We start from the raw sequence: 21160 nt of genomic DNA on the forward strand, positions 1-21160 counted from the left end.
AAATGTACAAAATGTCACAAGTGCCATCGCTACGAATTTAATACTGCTGAACAACAATGCGAAACACAGCTGGTGTCGTTAGCACTTGTAACGCCGGAAATGCATATCCTCCTATTTTCAGCTATTGTACTATTATTTTTTTTTCCTTGTTTTGTTACCTCAAGATATGACATTTCTGTCTCTTTGTGTATTGTAATTGTTTTACTGTTTGTATATATATATTTATGCACTTATGTCGATGTATAATTGGTTTGTTTCGTAAATATTATTTGTATTTTTACGCTGGGTCTTGCCTAGGGAAAACTGCTATCGAACGAATACATCGATGGGTCGTGTGAAGAATCAAAGTGTGTAGGATCTTTGGGAGTGTTAACTCTGCCGCGTGGGGCGCGGGCAGTGGGGGTCTGGCGGGAGTAGCGAGTGGAGCAGGTGTTGTGTGACGCTCCCGCGAGTTGCCGCGCTTTCGGGGTTTGGCAGCATGTAATTGCGCTCGACTCGCGATGATAGTTTCTGACATGGTGTCGCGGACGGGAAGCATTAGCTGGCGCACATCAAGAGCCCGTTTCGCCTGGTGACCGTGTCGAGAAGAAGGCGCGCCAACATCCAGCTTCTGCAACAGCGACGGCCGACAATGAGTGACTGTCGCCACCTCCTCGATCGACGGCTTCAAACCTTCAATCAACCAACAAGGAAGACTAAAAGCACGTAAAGTTTCAGAACTGTATGGCAGACCTCAGCTTTTCAAATTGTTCCACTTGCCTCGCAAAATTACAGCAACTTAGCATGAACCTTTGTTGCTCATTGTCCCAATTGCATTGCCAAGCAGGGTCCCTTCCTTTTCCGAAATGAACCCGAGTGTCGTTGAAATTCAAACGCCAGCATTAAAATAATATAATTAGATTTCACTGCTTTAATTTCAAAGTTCAGTAGCTGGCTACAATATTTAGGTTACACGAGCACAAATTTAGAGTGCGAGTTTTGTTAGCATATTTTAGCTTACCTGTGACTGCAGCTCAGCTTGGTACGTACTAAATTTTACTACTGTTAATAGTTCAGAATCATTTAATTCAAGTTCAAAGTAAAATCTCTTGTTTCTAAATTGCGTAGAGTCAAGTTGCTTTTGAAATGATTGTTGAGGTAGTCCAAGACTAACCGTATTTTACTGGATTTCGATGTGCTTCAGAAAGAAGGCTCACTATTAACTTCAGTCACTAAATTAACTTTCGATTTTCCGGTTTTATTAATTCTTTTGCTAAATTAAGTCAGAGTGTAGCGAAATTTATTACTTCCGACAAACTTTCAGTTTTCACACTACACGTGTCAACCTTCAGTTGCCACGCTTCTAGTGTTAATTATATGTGTAATAACCTTTCTTTTTCAGTTACTATAGTAATTGTCCTTAGGACTGGCGACCGTGACTTCCCCCAAATCTCAAATATCTAATTACCGCTAGTTAATTGTTAACGTAACGGCCGCATATTTACTTTCTTTATTAACTTTACCCCTTTTCAAAAATAATTTCCACCAGTTTCATTTGCATTTTTCCTTTCATTTAGATGTAACCCTTTCCTCCCTCTTTACCGATAGATTAACTTCGGTGACGATTGATTTTCCCAAATTTCCATTAGGTACACGCGGTTTAATTTTTCACTGTCATTAAGGTCGATAAGTGAGGGGGGAGGTTACACACTGTTTGTACGTCTTTCAGCAATTGCTTGTTTTTCCCCGTACAAAGAACATTTCATGATAGGGGGGATCCTCCTTGCTGTATATGTAAAGAAACTGGGAGCTGGAGAATAGACGAAAAAGAAACCACACGGATATAAATGCCGAGATACTACATGAAAACCGTTTGGTTGTCAAAAGGGCAATTTGCAACACTTCTATTCCTACCGTAGAAGAATACTATCAAAGTATGCGTCATAATGTCCAAAGAAATTCTGTTCTTTTTTTACGTATATTAGTAACACATGAATGACACAGAAACCGAAACTAAGGCTACAAAAGGAAAAGCAGCTTTTATGAGTGAGTTCGCCAGTGTCAAAACGATAGCCGTATCTTTTGATTGCATCGACTTACAAATTACAATTTTATACTCTCCAAGGGGCCATAGACTTGGTTATTTGACATAAGCCGGCCGGTGTGGCCGAGCGGTTCTAGGCGCTTGAGTCTGGAACCGCGCGACCGCTACGGTCGCAGGTTCGAATCCTGCCTCGGGCATGGATGTGTGTGATGTCCTTACATTAGTTAGGTTTAAGTAGTTCTACGTTTTAGGGGACTGATGACCTCAGATGTTAAGTCCCATAGTGCTCAGAGCCATTTGAACCATTTTGAACCATTTGACATAAATTTAACTTTACACCTCTACCCGTTCCTGAGAAAAAGACGTCTTAACAGACCGTGAGACACACGGACAACGTAGTGATCCTATAAGGATTCCATTTTCACTGACAGAGGAACGGGACCCTAAAAATACAAATTTAGTATGCGTACTAAAACTCCTTCACAAAGAACGACTGAGAACAATGTTGAAGTTTAATTCTCCTAGACACTAGTATCAGTGGCGTTCAGAAAGAGTTGAAATGCTAAAATTGAACGTAGCTCTAGGGCCCAACGGAAATCATGTCAGTTTCTATGCAGATTGTCCAACGAAGTTAACATCTTTCTTAACCATAATAGACCGTAGATCACTCAAACAAAAATCAGTGTCCAGTGGTTGGAAGAAAGCGCAGACTACAACCGCCTACGAAAAGGGATAGCAGAAGTAAACCACAAAACGGCCGTGAAATGTCACAGACAAACATTGTTGTAGAATCGTAGAAAATAATCCAAGCTCAAGTAATGACATATCATTAACAGAACGACCACCTTTATATCAACACCATGGATTTCGAAAACTTCGTGACAACAAGCTGCAGCTTGCTCTTTCCCAAATAACATTCTAAAAGCATGGATCAAGGCCATCAGGAGTGCTGTCTGCTCATCTGGCTGTCTACTACACGAGCTCCTCCCTGGGGATCAAATGTTCAAATGTGTGTGAAATCTTATGGGACTTAAATCAGTCCCTAAGCTTACACACTACTTAACCTAAACTATCCTAAGGACAAACACACACACCCATGCCCGAGAGAGGACTCGAACCTCCGCCAGGTCCAGCCGCACCGTCCATGACTGCAGCATCTTGGACCGCTCGGCTAATCCCGCGCGGCCCCCTGGAGATCTCTTCGAGTTTGAGTCATGAGCATGAGTCTTCCAAGTGCCGATCAATCAGATCCATTCTAACACTGCGACAATCTCCATTCTACACCAGTTTTAATTTAATTAATCAGTCATGTGGGTTTATATCCCTATCACTACCATTGAATTTAGTATGCTTTTACCTAAATAGCAGAAACCTTGTCTCTATGTTGCCACGTATAACCCTCTTATTAATTTCCATATAAAGTGCACTATGGGAGAATAGTCCTGTTAATAGGAAATGCTAATAAACAGTGTTACCCTTTTTACAGGATTTGACTGTTTGTTGTGTCTAATGGATAAGTAAATCAGACTATTCAATTCTTTTCCCAAGGTCTTACCCAAGGGTTAGAAAGAGACGCAGTATGAATAGCATTATATTGAAGCTAGGACTAGTCAGTTCCAGGTTCATTTAGTGGTTTAAAACATGTACAAACGATCGCCAGCCTGTCCAGGCAATAAGACAGTGAAGTATTGGAAAAGCAGAAGTATGAATTTTGCCTACTTTCTTGCTACCATTTATTTTGGTTCTTCAAATAAATACGAGGGTAATCCCAAAAGTAAGGTCTCCAATTTTTTTAAGTACGCAGACCTGTTTATTTCTTCAATCGTTTACATCAGTTTACAGTTTGAACATTTAGCTATTTTTCGACATATTCACAATTTCTGTCGATGCATTTTTGAAGACGCTGTGGCAGTTTTTGTATGCCCACGTCATACCAGCTCGCCACCATGCTGTTCAGAAAGTTATGAACCTCTTCTTTCACTTCTTTAATGCAGTGATTTCCTTTGCCTTCTGCACCCTGAAGCCATTGATCACTGCTGGTGGTAGAATATCGTAAACTAAGTACAGGGAACCAATGGCCAGGAATGGTAACTTTATGCAGGTGTAACGTTAGGTGTATGTAGGCAAGCTAATAGGCAGCCTAGAAATTGTATGGGGTCAGCTGAGGTGAAGTGTTTGTGAAACTATGCGGCCCTAGCGTTGAGGGCGCACTGTGTCCAGTCCTTCTAAGCCGTTGGTTCCGGCCAGCCAGGTACGAAGACGAGCAGTGTAGCCAGAAATGGGAAAAATCCCAGAAGGGAGAACTGGACAGCGGCCGTTCACTCAGAAGAGTGCGGAACACACCAACAATGGCGGACTCTGAGACAATCTGAAAGATGGCTAAATTACAACTCATAGAAAATCTACAATAATCCACAGTCAGCTATAAAAGGAAATCTGAATACATCTACGATCTCAGAAAACTGAGATCCACCCAAGGACACAACGATATTTTCAATATCTTTAAAATTACAACAGTTAATACTGTACAGTGACTAATTTTCACACTGAACCTTTGAATTGCCAACTTTTAAACGTTACATGCGATTTCAACAAACAACATCTCAGATTCACTGTAGCTATAATCCCTGAAAGCTAGAAATGTGCACCTATTGCATTTATTGGCTTATGACATCTTTTATTTCTTCTTACTACACAATTGTCTGTCAGAGACTCGTATTCTACACTATACATCAACAAATGAATTCAGCGCGAATACCTTCTATCTTGTCTTACTTGTGATTTATTTAAGAAATATTTTACTTTTTTGTAAGTAACTTTAAATAATGTGATTAGAGCTGCTACTAAAAAGCTGTGGTAATTCAAAAGTGATCAGTCACTTGTGTTAGTAGACACAACGATTAAAAGTAGTGTCAAAAGACTTCTGTAAAGCAGGCAAACATAATTGTTTAAACAATATTTTGCGACAGTCTGTTGTCATTTAATATAAGTTCACATGTGCAAAAATGCTAGCTTACTTATTTATAAACAAACTTATACATATTGCAAATGATCTGATAGTGGCCGACTGTTCGCATTTCTTTGTTTAAATATTGTTGTAACGTATTAGTTTAGTGCAGAAAGTGACCAACTTCAATCAAATCATGTCTGTAGAACTTAAGAACGATGTTTTTGGCCAAATGAGAAGTAGGCGGTGGAGGAACACCACTAGAGTCAAGTGGAGATAGACTTTTTTTTCGAGTGGTGTGGTCAAGGGAGCGACGTTGGACACTTTTCGTTTGGATCTTGAAGAACACACTTTCATGTGGCATCTTGTAGAAGGCGGACACTAAGGCAGATGTGCCTATGGTAACGTGCGTGATTAGGTAGTGTAAGTGGTTAAGTCTGTGTGGCACACTCTTTCCAACTGGATTACGGAATTGAGAATAGATAGAATATGAGTTTCTATTTGTTTTTTCACGTATGTTAATTGTAGATCATCATGCTGAACACTGAAATATTTTGAGCTGTTGAACATTTTTTGTATTGTGATCACAAAGTTGACTTATTTTACGCAAATCCTGGATGACTATTTAGTCTCGGAATTTTACTACAATCGTCGTAACGCTCTCAACGCTACTTTATTGCACTTGAAAAAAATGGCTCTGAGCACTATGGGACTTAACTGCTGTGGTCGTCAGTCCCCTAGAACTTAGAACTACCTAAACCTAACTAACCTAAGGACATCACACACATCCATGCCCGATGCAGGATTCGAACCTGCGACCGCAGCGGTCGCGCGATTCCAGACTGTAGCGCCTAGAACCGCTCTGCCACTTCGGCCGGCTATTGCACTTGAGAAAGGAAGGTTATTTTCTGTCCGTATTTTAACTAAATATCGTAGGACCACTTTCCGTTGGTTTGAAATGTATTTTCAGCATAATTCTCTGCCGCCATATCAATTACAGACATTAGAATAGAACCTTTTTATTAAATTATTTGTTTATCTTTCATTTTATATTTCTGTGTGCCACAGGGGCCGGCCATTACTTTTCACCTAGGCCCACATATTCTCCTGCCTGAAATGAGCATGATACGGAGAAAACCTGATTAAACTGTGCTCCTTAGCGTTAACCAGTTCGTCGACGTGGTAGCGTGCAGCGTTTGGATTGTACAGCACTACAAGTTGCACTAACTCTGCCTTATACGTGCTACGTCCAATTTTACCCAATGGGACATTTATTTCTGCCCACAGCAAAATATCCGCTTTCCTGTACACCAATCCATAACAGCCGAGTGACATGCGCATTGTCCATTACTATTGTCGAATTCGAAGGAATATTCTCGAGCAGAACATTGTCTTCATAGCCGGTGAAGGTGTTCTTGAACAACTTTTAATGCAAACATCGTATTCGTAGGTGCTGTACTCTTGTTATTAATACAACGCTAACACACACTTGTTCACAATCTGACGGCTGCAGAACACTTCAACGCCAGGAAATACCACTTCAGAACGAAAGCTGACGAATGTGGATAACCATCTAACGCGCGACAACGCAACTTGGTACTGCTTAACCACTGCGTGGCACAAATGAAATGATCGTATGGCACTAATTGGCCAGAATATCCCATTCGGGGTTCGGCCGCCCTATTGCAAGTCTTTTTAGTAGACGCCACTTGGGCGAATTGCGTGTCACTGATGATGAAAGACACACAACACCCAATCCCCTGAAGGAAATCGAGCCCGGGTCCCCTAGCGCAGTAGGCGGTAAAGCTACCGCTGCGCTACGGAGGCGGACACGGTGTGGCAACAGAGACGCTTTACCAACCAAACTGCTGGCGGTGGAGTAGGCAAAGCCGGCTCGCCCATCGTGTTACCCAGGTAACGGCGTCACGTTCCTCCGTTCAGCCAAACGTCAAAAGTCGTAACTAATTTTATATGCACTATAACAGACTTTCTTATTTTATAGCACTAGTTTTAAAATCTGCATCGACAAAATGCATTACGGTCATGTAGCGTTATACTGATCGTTTATGTTGTATATTACCTAGATAAACGATTTATGATACGGGAGAAGAGTGAAGTGTCCCAGGTGGTGCGAAATATTTTCAGTAATGGAATAATGCGTGTCCAAATCATCGCTCAAATTGTCCAGAATGTTCTTCAAACAGTTGTGGCCCGGTGTCATTATTGTTTGGGTGCAGGAAGTCTACGAATGCAACTTGCCACCAAGTAGCCGAACATAAGCGTTTCCAGTCAATGATCGGTTCATCTGGACGAGAAGAGCCAGTCCGTTCCATGTAAACGAGGTCCACACCATTACGGAGCCACCACTGGCTTGCACAGTGCCTTTTGATAACTTGGGTCCGTGGCTTCAGGGGGGGTCTGCGCCACACTCGAAACCTTCCTTCTGCTCTCACCAATTGAAAGCGAGACTTGTTTGACTATATCACGGTTTCTTCGATCGTCTAGGGTCCAACCGATATTGTCTCGATCTCAGGACAGGTGTTGCAGGAGATCTGTTAGAAAAAGCACTCGCGTCGGCCGTCTGCTGCCGTAGCCAATTAACGCCAGATTTAGCCGCACTGTCGTCACTGATACGTAGGTCTTACGTCCCACATCGACTACTGCGATTATTTCAGGCAGTGTTGCTTGTCTGTTAGCAGTGACAACTATGTGAAAACGCCGCTGCTTTCGGTCGTTAAGTGAAGGCCGCCGGCCACTGCATTGTCCGTGGTGAGAGGTAATGCCTGAAATTAGGTATTCTCGGTACACTTTTGACACTGCGGATCTCCGAATATTGAATTGGAATGCCCCGTACCTCTAACTCCAACTACCATATCGCGTTCAAACACTGTTAATTCCCGTCGTGCGGCCATAATCACGTCGGACCTCTTTTCACAGTAATCACCTGAATACACGACAGCTCCGCCGACGCACTGCCCATTTATATCTTGTGTACTCGATACTACATCCATTTGTATACGTTCGTATCGTTAGCCTATGGGTCGTGTCACCTCATTGTAGAACATATCGTCAAAATCCTCTCCATACTGTGGTATTAAGCACCTAACGTAAAGTTCTATGTTAAAATGTTACCAAAGAACAACCTCAAGAGGTAGGTATGAATTTAGATCCTTCAAAGCAAGAAATATTTATTGGTTACCTACCTACCTAAATGTTGTAAGTCATGACTTGTTAAACTAATATGAAATTTTCTCTTTGGGATCATAAATAATGGAAAATTGATTTCTGTTCATCCTCTAAAATTTATCTGCTCTTTGCATACAGCCTTACTTGCTGCTCATGGAGACATTAACGCACCTTCGTAGCCGAGATCGGAAACATAGCCCCGTGCGATGGCGCTCGACTCGGAGGTAATCTGGTTCGGATCCTGGTGGTGGATGAAATTTTCAATGGAAATGCATGGCCGGAAAGGGAAAGAGAGGTGGTGACGTAAAGTTCCTGATCGCTGGTTTTGTGCCATTGTCCTGGAATGAATTCAAAACCTTCCCTCCGTGTCTGATGAGGTGAGAACATACGACCCTGTTGATGGTATCCGTCCGTTGGATGGTGGCGATAATCTCTGAAGACCACCACCAGCGATCTCTTGGTGTGCTCTTTGAGAGGTGTAGGCCATCGATGGCAACAGGTTTTATCTTCTCCCTTCCCTCGTCGTCACCTTACAACACAAACGTAACGCTACACTATACATGCATACATTACACTCAACTGTATTCTACAAACACATGCGCCACGCAACTCTCACACACCCGCAAGGAAAGGGACCAGTGTGCGCGGAGAAAGAACACCCTTTCGTATAGGCGCCTCAACCGGTCCAGTGGGATATCCCAGCCAACAGTTCCATGCGACACTTCATTTCATGGTTAAATTCATCAAAGTTTTCTTGGGACCCGTGGCGAATACGAGGAAAATTTTGTATCAAAAATAGACGACATATTTCTACAGAAATACACTGAATAGTTGCAAATAAAAGAGCAAGGATTATCAAGAAAGAAATTCTACCACGTACACCAGCTCCCTACACTTAAAAAAAGGAACTGAAAGACGAGGATTTGATTACCATTTCGGTTGTAGCATCAACTAACCAAATTGTATGTCCGGCAGAAATCGTATGTGTATACACTAACATGTCTGTTCGGTGCCTGCTAGTTGTCTGAGATCAACGGCTGACAAACTTTATTCACAATGCACCCGTCAACAATAACGGCGATGCATGAAAATCGTCAATACTTGCTCCAACCGTCTATAATCACACGTGCAATATCAAACCCGAAATGGCAAATGTTATAACACTAAATGCAATGCAATAATTGGTCTTCTTGGTAATATGACTTCAAGCCAGCAAATAGCATGAAAATGTGTATTTTGGGTAAAAACCCAATTTACGAATATTCTATTTCATTACAAACCAATATCACGATTTCGTTATGTTCATGTTTTAAACATAATTAAAACATGATTATGAAAAGAGACTATGTCAAATATCTTACAGTTTTACAGCAGGAGAAAATTATCTAATTAGTCTTTGAGATAGCGTCACTGGGGTCTGATGATTACCATGTATGACTACTACAATGGAACCTTTGCTTTGATTTAGAATATGATTCATGCACTATACTAGCCGAAGACTTTCTGTATCATATACCACCTTAATATGGTAACAGTGCTATCAACACAGGAGAGGAGCGCACAGTGTTTCAGTACATTATATTGCTTATCAAGTGAAGAAAATGCCTCTAAAGGCAGACAATTAGAGAATGACCACGGCTTGAATATTACTCTTGTACATGGCATTACATGAGCTCTACGACGTCGGAGCGACGACAATAGCTGTCCGTGCTTAGTTTTCTGGAGGAGGTCAGAAATAATTGTGGTTTCAATGACACGATGAGGCAGTTTAATTTTAACACATGCTCTGATGAATGTGCAGTTCTCTACTTGATACATACCCTGATAGAATCGGAAAATATGATGAACTGAATGTCATCGTCTCACTCGCAATAATGCTGTAAACGACGCATCAAAGTCCATGAACTCGACGAGTACGGTTATCGTGTGCACAAAATCAGAGAGCAACGTAAGCGCAGACAATAATCTATTTCCATTGTTACGGGAAAAATAATGAACCAAATGTGTAAAAGCAAATTCTGTACCTTATTTGTTCCTACCCACTGGTAAATGTGACACAATGTTATCGGATGAGGAAGTGATTATGTCCAAAAGAAGTGCAACTACGTCCTGAGTTTCGTTAATCAAAAATGACGTTCTTGCAGCCAGGCGGTTCAGGAAAACATGTTTCGTTGGAAGGCGAGCAATGATGTAAAATATCGACGGCAGTCGGCAGACGGTACAATGCAAACTTCAAGCACCATGAGGAGCTGAATTCAGAGTACAATTGGCAGGCCCCATGCACACCCCCTATGCAGTAATGCAAAAAACTCTCTTTAAAAAAAAATCGCTGCCAACTTGTTATAGCCCTAGTTACGGTGCAATGGATCTTTCATTAAAAATGTAGCTTGTTCCAGTTTTCTATTTTCCAGTGATAGTTACGAAGCCGGTTGCAGCGTTTGCAAACAATTAAGGACAAAATAATTTAGATGTGAATTTTCTCAATACATCTCGTCTACTTTACAGAACCCAAACTGAACTTCTCCGAGATCTATCTTCTTTTGAATTGAAGTCATCCAGAGGCAGAGGGAGTCAAATGAAAACGAGACAGTTGGAAAAAGAAGTGAGTAAACTATTTATTATTTCAAAAGTATTCACCATAACTGTTGATATATTTATCCTACTGTGAGGGAACACGGTCAGTGCCTTCACGTAGTCATGATTGTACGTAGTCGTGCACCTCTTTGTCCAAAGCAAATCGATGACCACGAATATCTTTCCTCGGGGATCCAAGAGTATGGAAAAGTCTTGTGAAGAGATCGTGACTGTAGTGGAGTCGAAATAACCTGCCAACAAAGTGACCGTCCACATATCGTCAAGATTGTTTTGACTGAGCTGCAGAAGTTTCACTGGGAAGCCCTTACACATCCTCAGTATAGTCCCGATCTCTGCCCGTGAGATTTCCGTACTTTTGGAACCCTGAAGAAAGACATTCGTGGTGGTAGATTTTCTACGGACAAAGAGGTACACACCTGGATAAAATCATGGTTCCGTAGGCAACAGCAATCAGTTTTCCATTGAGGTGTTGACGTCTTGCCTCACACAGAGATAAATGTATTAAGAGTTATAGCGTCAATTCTTGAAATAGTAAACAATTTACTTACTTTTTAGGGTTCCGTACAACAATTGGTAAAAACAGGACCCTTACGCCTAAGATGACTTTGTCGTCTGTCTGTTTGTCTGTCTCTCTGCCTTTTCAGAACTCTGTTTTTTCACGAACAGGTAAAGGTACCAAGTTGAAATTCGTCACATATTAGCGACTATGAACCCTTGGCGATGAAAAAAGTGAAGCTTCTAAGTCCACGCCATCAGAAGATACGGATATTTGCGTTAAATATTTTGAAACTCGCAAGCTCGCTCATCACAACCTACATTGTACTTCCTGCATGAAATTTAACCAGAAGCTAGGTTTCACAGCACAACAAAAGGGCAAATGGTTCAAATGGCTCTGAGCACTATGGGACTTAACTGCTGAGGTCATCAGTCCCCTAGAACTTAGAACTATTTAAACCTAACTAACCTAATGACATCACACATATCCATACCCGAGGCAGGATTCGAACCTGCGACCGTAGCGGTCGCGCGGTTCCAGACTGTAGCGCCTAGAACCGCTCGACCACACCGGCCGGCAAAATGATAAAACTGCAAATTAGTAATTGTATGGCACGAAAAACTTTTTTTTTTTGTCGTTTGTTATCTGATTGTCAGTCTGGCCATCTGTGCTTTATCAGCCATTTTTCTAAGGCACTGGTAGACTTACCAAGCTGTAATTTGCGTCACATACTAAGGTATATGTGAGCCGTGGCGGCTGGCGCTAAGATGTTGTACTTGCATCGCTGGTATCGATTTCGGCTGTCTTGCTATCTTTGACTGCATTTTTAGTATGAGCATGTTTCACGGTGGACCTTTATGTGGGCGGTTCAGTTTTATTAAGATTTAAGATCTTTGTTTTTTTAATGAAGTTGTGGTATTTTGTGGCTGTGTACCTTTGGGTTGGAAGTGTATAGTGTTACTAGTCTTTTGAGATACGGTTAAACAAGAACGATTGTTTGTGATTCATTACTCGCCGTGCCTACTATCTATGAGTTTGGTTGTGGACTCAAAATATGATTTTTATTCGTGTTTGTGTAATTCAATTAAAGTGAAGATCTGTATATCACACCAGTAAGACGGCAAATGTCCGAATTGAAGTTTGTAATAAAGTCTGTTTTGAGTCAAATCAAAATTGTAGAACAATCACAAGCTTGTCTATCACTAGTGATCCCAGGCTTCCTATTTCCTTAAAATAACTGTGGTGAGATTGTAATTTTTTATTTTCTAAGGAATTGAGTAGTACCACGCTTCAAATGTTATTTTTTCCGTTGACGTAGAAATCATGAAATTTTCCAAGAAGCGAGGTTTCACAGAACAAGTACAGGAAACATTCGGAAAACTGTTAATTCTCAATTATATCACAGGATAAAGATTTTTATCATTTCTTATCTGTCTGTCTGTCAATGCGTCCGTTTGTTAAGCCCCTTCATCTCAGGAACGGGGAGGCGTATCAAGTTGGTGCTGTAATAAATGTAAGCTTCTAAGCCAATGCAGCCAAAAAATACGGTCCTTTACGTCACATATTTTGACACTCGAGACCTGTCCCATAAAAATGTATTGGGTACTTCCCATTGACGTAAAATCATGAAATTTGGCAAGAAGCGAGGTTTCACCGTACACGTATAGGAAATGTTCAGGAAATTGAAAATTTTTTATTACATCACACGAAAAGTTTCCTTTTTCTCGTTTGCTATCCGACGTCCAACTTCAGATTAAAACATTCTCGATTGGCTTGGAATCCCTGTGATGGATATGTTGCCAGTATCAATGTCAATAGCAGGCAAAAATGGTCCAGACTGTCGTTTCCCAGAATGGATGGACTGTTTATATACACTCCTGGAAATGGAAAAAAGAACACATTGACACCGGTGTGTCAGACCCACCATACTTGCTCCGGACACTGCGAGAGGGCTGTACAAGCAATGATCACACGCACGGCACAGCGGACACACCAGGAACCGCGGTGTTGGCCGTCGAATGGCGCTAGCTGCGCAGCATTTGTGCACCGCCGCCGTCAGTGTCAGCCAGTTTGCCGTGGCATACGGAGCTCCAGCGCAGTCTTTAACACTGGTAGCATGCCGCGACAGCGTGGACGTGAATCGTATGTGCAGTTGACGGACTTTGAGCGAGGGCGTATAGTGGGCATGCGGGAGGCCAGGTGGACGTACCGCCGAATTGCTCAACACGTGGGGCGTGAGGTCTCCACAGTACATCGATGTTGTCGCCAGTGGTCGGCGGAAGGTGCACGTGCCCGTCGACCTGGGACCGGACCGCAGCGACGCACGGATGCACGCCAAGACCGTAGGATCCTACGCAGTGCCGTAGGGGACCGCACCGCCACTTCCCAGCAAATTAGGGACACTGTTGCTCCTGGGGTATCGGCGAGGACCATTCGCAACCGTCTCCATGAAGCTGGGCTACGGTCCCGCACACCGTTAGGCCGTCTTCCGCTCACGCCCCAACATCGTGCAGCCCGCCTCCAGTGGTGTCGCGACAGGCGTGAATGGAGGGACGAATGGAGACGTGTCGTCTTCAGCGATGAGAGTCGCTTCTGCCTTGGTGCCAATGATGGTCGTATGCGTGTTTGGCGCCGTGCAGGTGAGCGCCACAATCAGGACTGCATACGACCGAGGCACACAGGGCCAACACCCGGCATCATGGTGTGGGGAGCGATCTCCTACACTGGCCGTACACCACTGGTGATCGTCGAGGGGACACTGAATAGTGCACGGTACATCCAAACCGTCATCGAACCCATCGTTCTACCATTCCTAGACCGGCAAGGGAACTTGCTGTTCCAACAGGACAATGCACGTCCGCATGTATCCCGTGCCACCCAACGTGCTCTAGAAGGTGTAAGTCAACTACCCTGGCCAGCAAGATCTCCGGATCTGTCCCCCATTGAGCATGTTTGGGACTGGATGAAGCGTCGTCTCACGCGGTCTGCACGTTCAGCACGAACGCTGGTCCAACTGAGGCGCCAGGTGGAAATGGCATGGCAAGCCGTTCCACAGGACTACATCCAGCATCTCTACGATCGTCTCCATGGGAGAATAGCAGCCTGCATTGCTGCGAAAGGTGGATATACACTGTACTAGTGCCGACATTGTGCATGCTCTGTTGCCTGTGTCTATGTGCCTGTGGTTCTGTCAGTGTGATCATGTGATGTATCTGACCCCAGGAATGTGTCAATAAAGTTTCCCCTTCCTGGGGCAATGAATTCGCGGTGTTCTTATTTCAATTTCCAGGAGTGTACATACACTACTGGACATTAAAATTGCTACACCACGAAGAAAAGCAGATGATAAATGGGTATTCATTGGACAAATATATTATACTAGAACTGACATGTGATTACATTTTCACGTAATTTGAGTGCATAGATCCTGATAAATCAGTACCGAGAACAACCACCTCTGGCCGTAATAACGGCCTTGATAGACCTGGGCATTGAGTCAAACAGAGCTTGGATGGCGTGTACAGGTACAGCTGCCCATGCAGCTTCAACACGATACCACAGCTCATCAAGAGTAGTGACTGGCGTATTGTGACGAGCCAGTTGCTCGGCCACCATTGACCAGACGTTTTCAATTGGTGAGAGATCTGGAGAATGTGCTGGCCAGGGCAGCAGTCGAACATTTTCTGTATCCAGAAAGGACCGTACAGGACCTGCAACATGCAGTCGTGCGTTATCCTGCTGAAATGTAGGGTTTCGCAGGGATCGAATGAAGGGCAGAGCCAAGGGTCGCAACACATCTGAAATGTAACGTCCACTGTTCAAAATGGCGTCAATGCGAAGAAGAGGTGACCGAGACGTGTAGCCAAGCACCCCATACCATCACGCCGGGTGAAACGCCAGAAACGCCAGAATGGCGATGACGAATACACGCTTGCAATGTGCGTTCACCGCGATGTCGCCAACACGGTTGCGACCATCATGATGCTGTAAACATAACCTGGATTCCTCAGAAAAAAAACGACGTTTTGCTATTCGTGCACCCAGGTTCGTCTTTGAGTACACCGTCGCAGGCGTTCCTGTCTATGATGCAGCGTCAAGGGTAACCGCAGCCATGGTCTCCGAGCTGATAGTCCATGCTGCTGCAAACGCCGTCGAACTGTTCGTGCAGATGGTTTTTGTCTTGCAAACGTCCCCATCAGTTGACTAAGGGATCGAGACGTGGCTGCACGATCCGTTAAAGCCATGCGGGTAAGATGCCTGTCATCTCGACAGCTAGTGATACGAGGCCGCTTGGTATCCAGCACGGCGTTCCGTATTACCTTCCTGAACCCACCGATTGCATATTCTGCTAACAGTCATTGGATCTCGACTAACGCGAGCAGCAGTGTCGCGATACGATAAACCGCAATCGAGATAGGCTACAATCCGACCTTTATCAAAGTCAGAGACGTGATGGTACGCATTTCTCCTTCTTACACGAGGCATCACAACAACGTTTCACCAGGCAACGCCGGTCAACTGCTTTCGAGTATGAGAAATCGGTTGGAAACTTTCCTCATGTCAGCACTTTGTTGGTGTTGCCACCAGCGTCAACCTTGTGTGAATGCTCTGAAAAGCTAATCGTTTTTATATCACAGCATCTTCTCCCTGTCGGTTAAATTTCCCGTCTGTAGCACGTCATCTTCGTGGTGTAGCAATTTTAATGGCCAGTAGTGTAATTAAGTTTGTACGAGAGTCCTACTAGCACCTCGCCAATACTTTTCCATGTGTCGTTTCCATTTCTCTTTTCTCTTGTACACTCTTCTTGAAATCTCAGGCTATTTTGTCTGTGGGTAAAAGGGAAAACATTATGTAGGGTAGATGTTCTCCGTCGACAGATGTTAGTTAGCACACCAATTGTTCCGGGAGCGCCTGGCACTCCAGCGGTCACCACGGTTGACGTCAGGCCGGCCCTCCGTGGCGTCCACGGCTTCATTAGAAGGCGGCGCGAGGGGCGCCGGCGCTGGTCCGTGACGACGCAGGCGCCGACCAGAATCCTGAGGACCCCCGTCGACACGCGTTGATTTAGATTCGCCTTCTGCGAAATAGGGAGCACTGCGGACGCCAAACTATGCGCCACTATTTGCATAAACAGGATAAGCTGCGGAACCATCGACCTCGGGATTCCTACGCCAACGTCACTCGAATAGTTAAACTAATGGGTGATCACACCAACCTCCTACGGCCTTCAACGGGCCTAGGACTGGTATTTTTGTTTAGTGCTAGAGCGCTGGGGAAAGCATTCGACAATCTCAAATGGTGCAAGATGTTCTACATCTACATCTACATTTATACTCCGCAAGCCACCCAACGGTGTGTGGCGGAGGGCACTTTACGTGCCACTGCATTACCTCTCTTTCCTGTTCCAGTCGCGTTTGGTTCGCGGGAAGAACGACTGCCGGAAAGCCTCCGTCCTCCCTCGAATCTCTCTAATTTTACATTCTTGATCTCCTCGGCAGGTTTCAGTAGGGGGAAGCAATATATTCGATACCTCATCCAGAAACGCACCCTCTCGAAACCTGGACAGCAAGCTACACCGTGATGCAGAGAGCCTCTCTTGCAGAGTCTGCCACTCGAGTTTGCTAAACATCTCCGTAACGCTATCACGGTTACCAAATAACCCTGTGACGAAACGCGCCGCTCTTCTTTGGATCTTCTCTATCTCCTCTTTCAACCCGACCTGGTACGGACCCCACACTGATGAGCAATACTCAAGTATAGGTTGAACGAGTGTTTTGTAAGCCACCTCCTTTGTTGATGGACTACTTTTTCTAACGACTCTCCCAATGAATCTCAACCTGGCACCCACCTTACCAACAATTAATTTTGTATGATCATTCCACTTCCAATCGTTCCGTACGAATACTCCCAGATATTTTACAGAAGTAACTGCTACCAGTGTTTGTTCCGCTATCATACTATGAAGGATCCTTCTTTCTATGTATTCGCAATACATTACATTTGTTGGTGTTAGGGGTCAGTTCCCACTCCCTGCACCAAGTGCCTATCCGCTACAGATCTTCCTGCATTTCGCTGAAATTTTCTAATGCTGCAACTTCTCTGTATACTACAGCATCATCCGCGAAAAGCTGCATGGAACTTCCAACACTATCTACTAGGTCATTTATATATATTGTGAAAAGCAATGGTCCCATAACACTCCCCTGCGGTACGCCAGAGGTTACTTTAACGTCTGCAGGTCTGCAGACGTCTCTCCATTGATAACAACATGCTGTGTTCTGTTTGCTAAAAACTCTTCAATCCAGCCACACAGCTGGTCTAACATTCCGTAGGCTCTTACTTTGTTTATCAGGCGACAGTGCGGAACTGTATCGAACGCCTTCTGGAAGTCAAGGAAAATGGCATCTACCTGGAGCCTGTATCTAATATTTTCTGGGTCTCATGAATAAATAAAGGGAGTTGGGTCGCACACGATCGCTGTTTCCGGAATCACTGTTGATTCCTACACAGTAGATTCTGGGTTTCCAGAAATGGCATGATACTCGAACAAAAACCATGTTCTAAAATTCTACAACAGATCGATGTCAGAGATACAGGCATATAGTTTTACGCATCTGCTCGACAACCCTTCTTGAAAACTGATCTTTTCCAATCATTTGGAACCTTCCGTTCCTCTAGAGACTTGCGGTACACGGCTGTTAGAAGAAGGGGGGCAAGTTCCTTGACCTACTCTGTGTAGAATTGAACTGGTATCCCGTCAGGTCCAGTGGACTTTCCTCTGTTGAGTGATTTCAGTTGCTTTTCTATTCCATGGACACTTATTTCGATGTCAGCCATTTTTCGTTCGTGCGAGGATTTTGAGAAGGAACTGCTGTGCGTCTTCCTCTGTGAAACAGCTTTGGAAAAAGGTGTTTAGTATTTGAGCTTGTGTCATCCTCTGTTTCAATGCCATTATCATTCCAGAGTGTCTGGATGTTCGGAATTCTGAGAAAAATAGGGATAATCTGTAGGGAAATATGGGTAAAATACAATATGTACAAGAGCAACAGGGAACCATAAGAGTGGAAGAACAAGAACGAGGTCCTCGGATTAAAATGGGTGTAAGGCAGGTATGTAGTTCTTCGCCCCCTTCTGTTCAGTCTATACATCGAAAAAGCAAGGATGGAAACGAATGAAATGTTCAAGAGCGATATAAAAATTCAAGGCGAAAAGCTATCAATGATAAGATTCGCTGATGACATTGCTATCCTCAGTGAAAGCGAAAAGTAATCACAGGATCTGCTTATTCGAATGAACTGTCTTATAAGTATAGATTATGGATCGAGAGGAAATCGAAGAAAGATGAAAATAACGAAAAGTAGCAAAAATGAGAACAGCGAGAAATTTAGCATTCTGTTTGCTACCTAGGCAGCAAAATAAAAATTTGCGACAAATTACCAGATGAAATAAAATGTCTGAAAGACAGCAGTAATAGCTTCAACAATAAACTGAAATCATATTTCCTTGACAATTCCTTCTGTACCATAGATGAATTCTTGAGTAGGAATAAATAAATCTATAAATATAGTATATGCATTTTGTGCCATTTAATGGAATGGGGTAAATAATAGAAATATTAATCCTTAACTCTGTATTGTAATATATATACATTAAAAAATCTTGTTTCATATGTGCATTTCTTGTGCACTTGACACGTTCCACATCATAACGGCTACCGTACCGTACGATTGATCAATGGAACATGCAACCAACTAACTAAATACACATTATGAACGGAGCAAGGAGGGCATAAAAAGTATATTAGCATTGGTATAAAGGGCATTCCTGACCAAGAGATGTCTACAAACATGACGGACGGAGCAAGGAGGACGTTAAAAGCAGACTAGCACTGATAAAAAAGGCATTCCTCACCAAGATAAATATACTAGTATCAAAGATAGGCCATAATTTGAGGAAGGAATTTCTGAGAATGTACGTTTTGAGCACGGCACTGTGTTTTACTCAGACATGGACTGTGGGAAAACTGGAACAGAAGAGACTCGACGGATTTGAGATGTGTTGTTACAGAAAAATGTTGAAAATTGGGTGGACTGATAAGGTAAGGGATTGGAATGTTCTACGCGGTATCGGAGAGGAAAGGAAAGGAAAACACTGACAAGAAGAAGGGACAGAGTGATAGAACATCTTTTAAGACATCTGGCAAAAACTTCATGAACTAGAGGCAGTTGCAGAGGGTAAAAGCTGTAGAGAAAGACAGAGATTGGAATACACCCAGTAAATAGTTGAGAACGTAGGTTGTAGGTGCTACTCTGAGATAAGAGGATGGCACACGAGAGGAGTTCGTGGCGGGCCGCATCAAACCGGTCGGAAGACTGATCACCCAAAGAAAAAAGTGCGCTATTTCACGCGTCTATTTATTCCAGCAGGACGATATACAAATCGGTTTCTGTACAACGAGCCACAAGAGATAGAGAAAGAAGAGCAGAAGACTATACAAAGTGCTTAAACGTGCCTGCACGTCCATTTAGAAAGAAGTTGTTAAGAAGGAACGAACTGAAATGCAAAAACTCGGTTTTCCGTGGTCGACACGGTGTCCATATCATTAAAATCATTTTAGATGTAATGCCGTGTCATCTTACAAAACACTAAAAATCAGATGATATTTGAACGGGTTACAGTGGTCTCCCTTAGATCAAGCTCTTAGGGTGGCCGTTGCATCACAATAGAAATGATGGATACTTCAGTCTTATATTATTTTAAGTATTTTACTAAATGATACTGCAGTACATCCAGAAGGATTTTAATGAGGTTTGAAATATAAGCGAGATTCATGGAAAGTAGAGTTTCTCATTGAAGAGTTTCTGTTCTCTATGCCTTCTTAGATTTCCAGTGTTTCTTCTTCCATTTCGCTGACGTTCTTAGTGTGATGTAGTTAGTGAACTATACTCTCTGCAAAATCGAGAACACACAGAGAGACAGTACACATAGGTACCTCCTCAGGAAATCTGATAGACATTGTGTAAGTAGGCTGTTTAGGTTTTTTTGTTGGTAACGCCACGTAGCGCTCTGTATGAAAACACTGACTGTGCTGTGTGTAGTCTGTGACTGGTTGGCATTGTTGGATTATTAGGTTGTGTAGCGGTGGGCATTTGGATGTGAATAGCGCGTAGCGTTGCGCAGTTGGAGGTGAGCCGCCAGCAGTGGTGGATGTGAGAGATGCCAGAGTTTTGAGCGGATGATCTGGACGTGTGTCCGTCAGAAAAAGCAAGTTTGCTTAATTTGATGTCACAAATTATATATATTACTTTTGAACGCTATTAAGGTAAATACATTTTTTGTTCTCTATCAAAATCTTTCATTTGCTAACTATGCCTATCAGTAGTTAGTGCCTTCAGTAGTTACAATCTTTTATTTAGCTGGCAGTATTGGCGGTTGCTGTATTGCAGTAGTTCGAGTAACGAAGGTTTTTGTGAGGTAAATGATTCATGAAAGGTATAGGTTATTGTTAGTCAGGGCCATTCTTTTGTAGGTGTTATTGAAAGTCAGATTGCGTTGCGCTAAAATATTGTGTGTCAGTTTAGTGATGATCAGAATAAGTAAAGAGAAAATTGTTTGAGTATGTTGAATTTTGCTCAGCTGTTTGAAAATCAAATAACGTAGAAGTTTACCAGCACAGTCATTCATAATTTTCTAAGGGGACGATACGATTGATATATACCTAAGTATTCCGTCCCAACAACTTCCAAACCAGATTAGTTCTTTGATAAACATAAACCATTCTGACACTCTTGACAAGTACCGCACACACTGGATTCGCATCCGGGAGGACGACTGTTCAAACCCGCGTCCGGCCATTCTGATTTAGGTTTTCCAAGATTTCCCTAAACCGCTTAAAGCTAATGTCGGGTTGGTT

The sequence above is a fragment of the Schistocerca piceifrons genome, chromosome 2 (genome assembly GCF_021461385.2).
Source record: "Schistocerca piceifrons isolate TAMUIC-IGC-003096 chromosome 2, iqSchPice1.1, whole genome shotgun sequence".
Classification (NCBI taxonomy): domain Eukaryota; kingdom Metazoa; phylum Arthropoda; class Insecta; order Orthoptera; family Acrididae; genus Schistocerca; species Schistocerca piceifrons.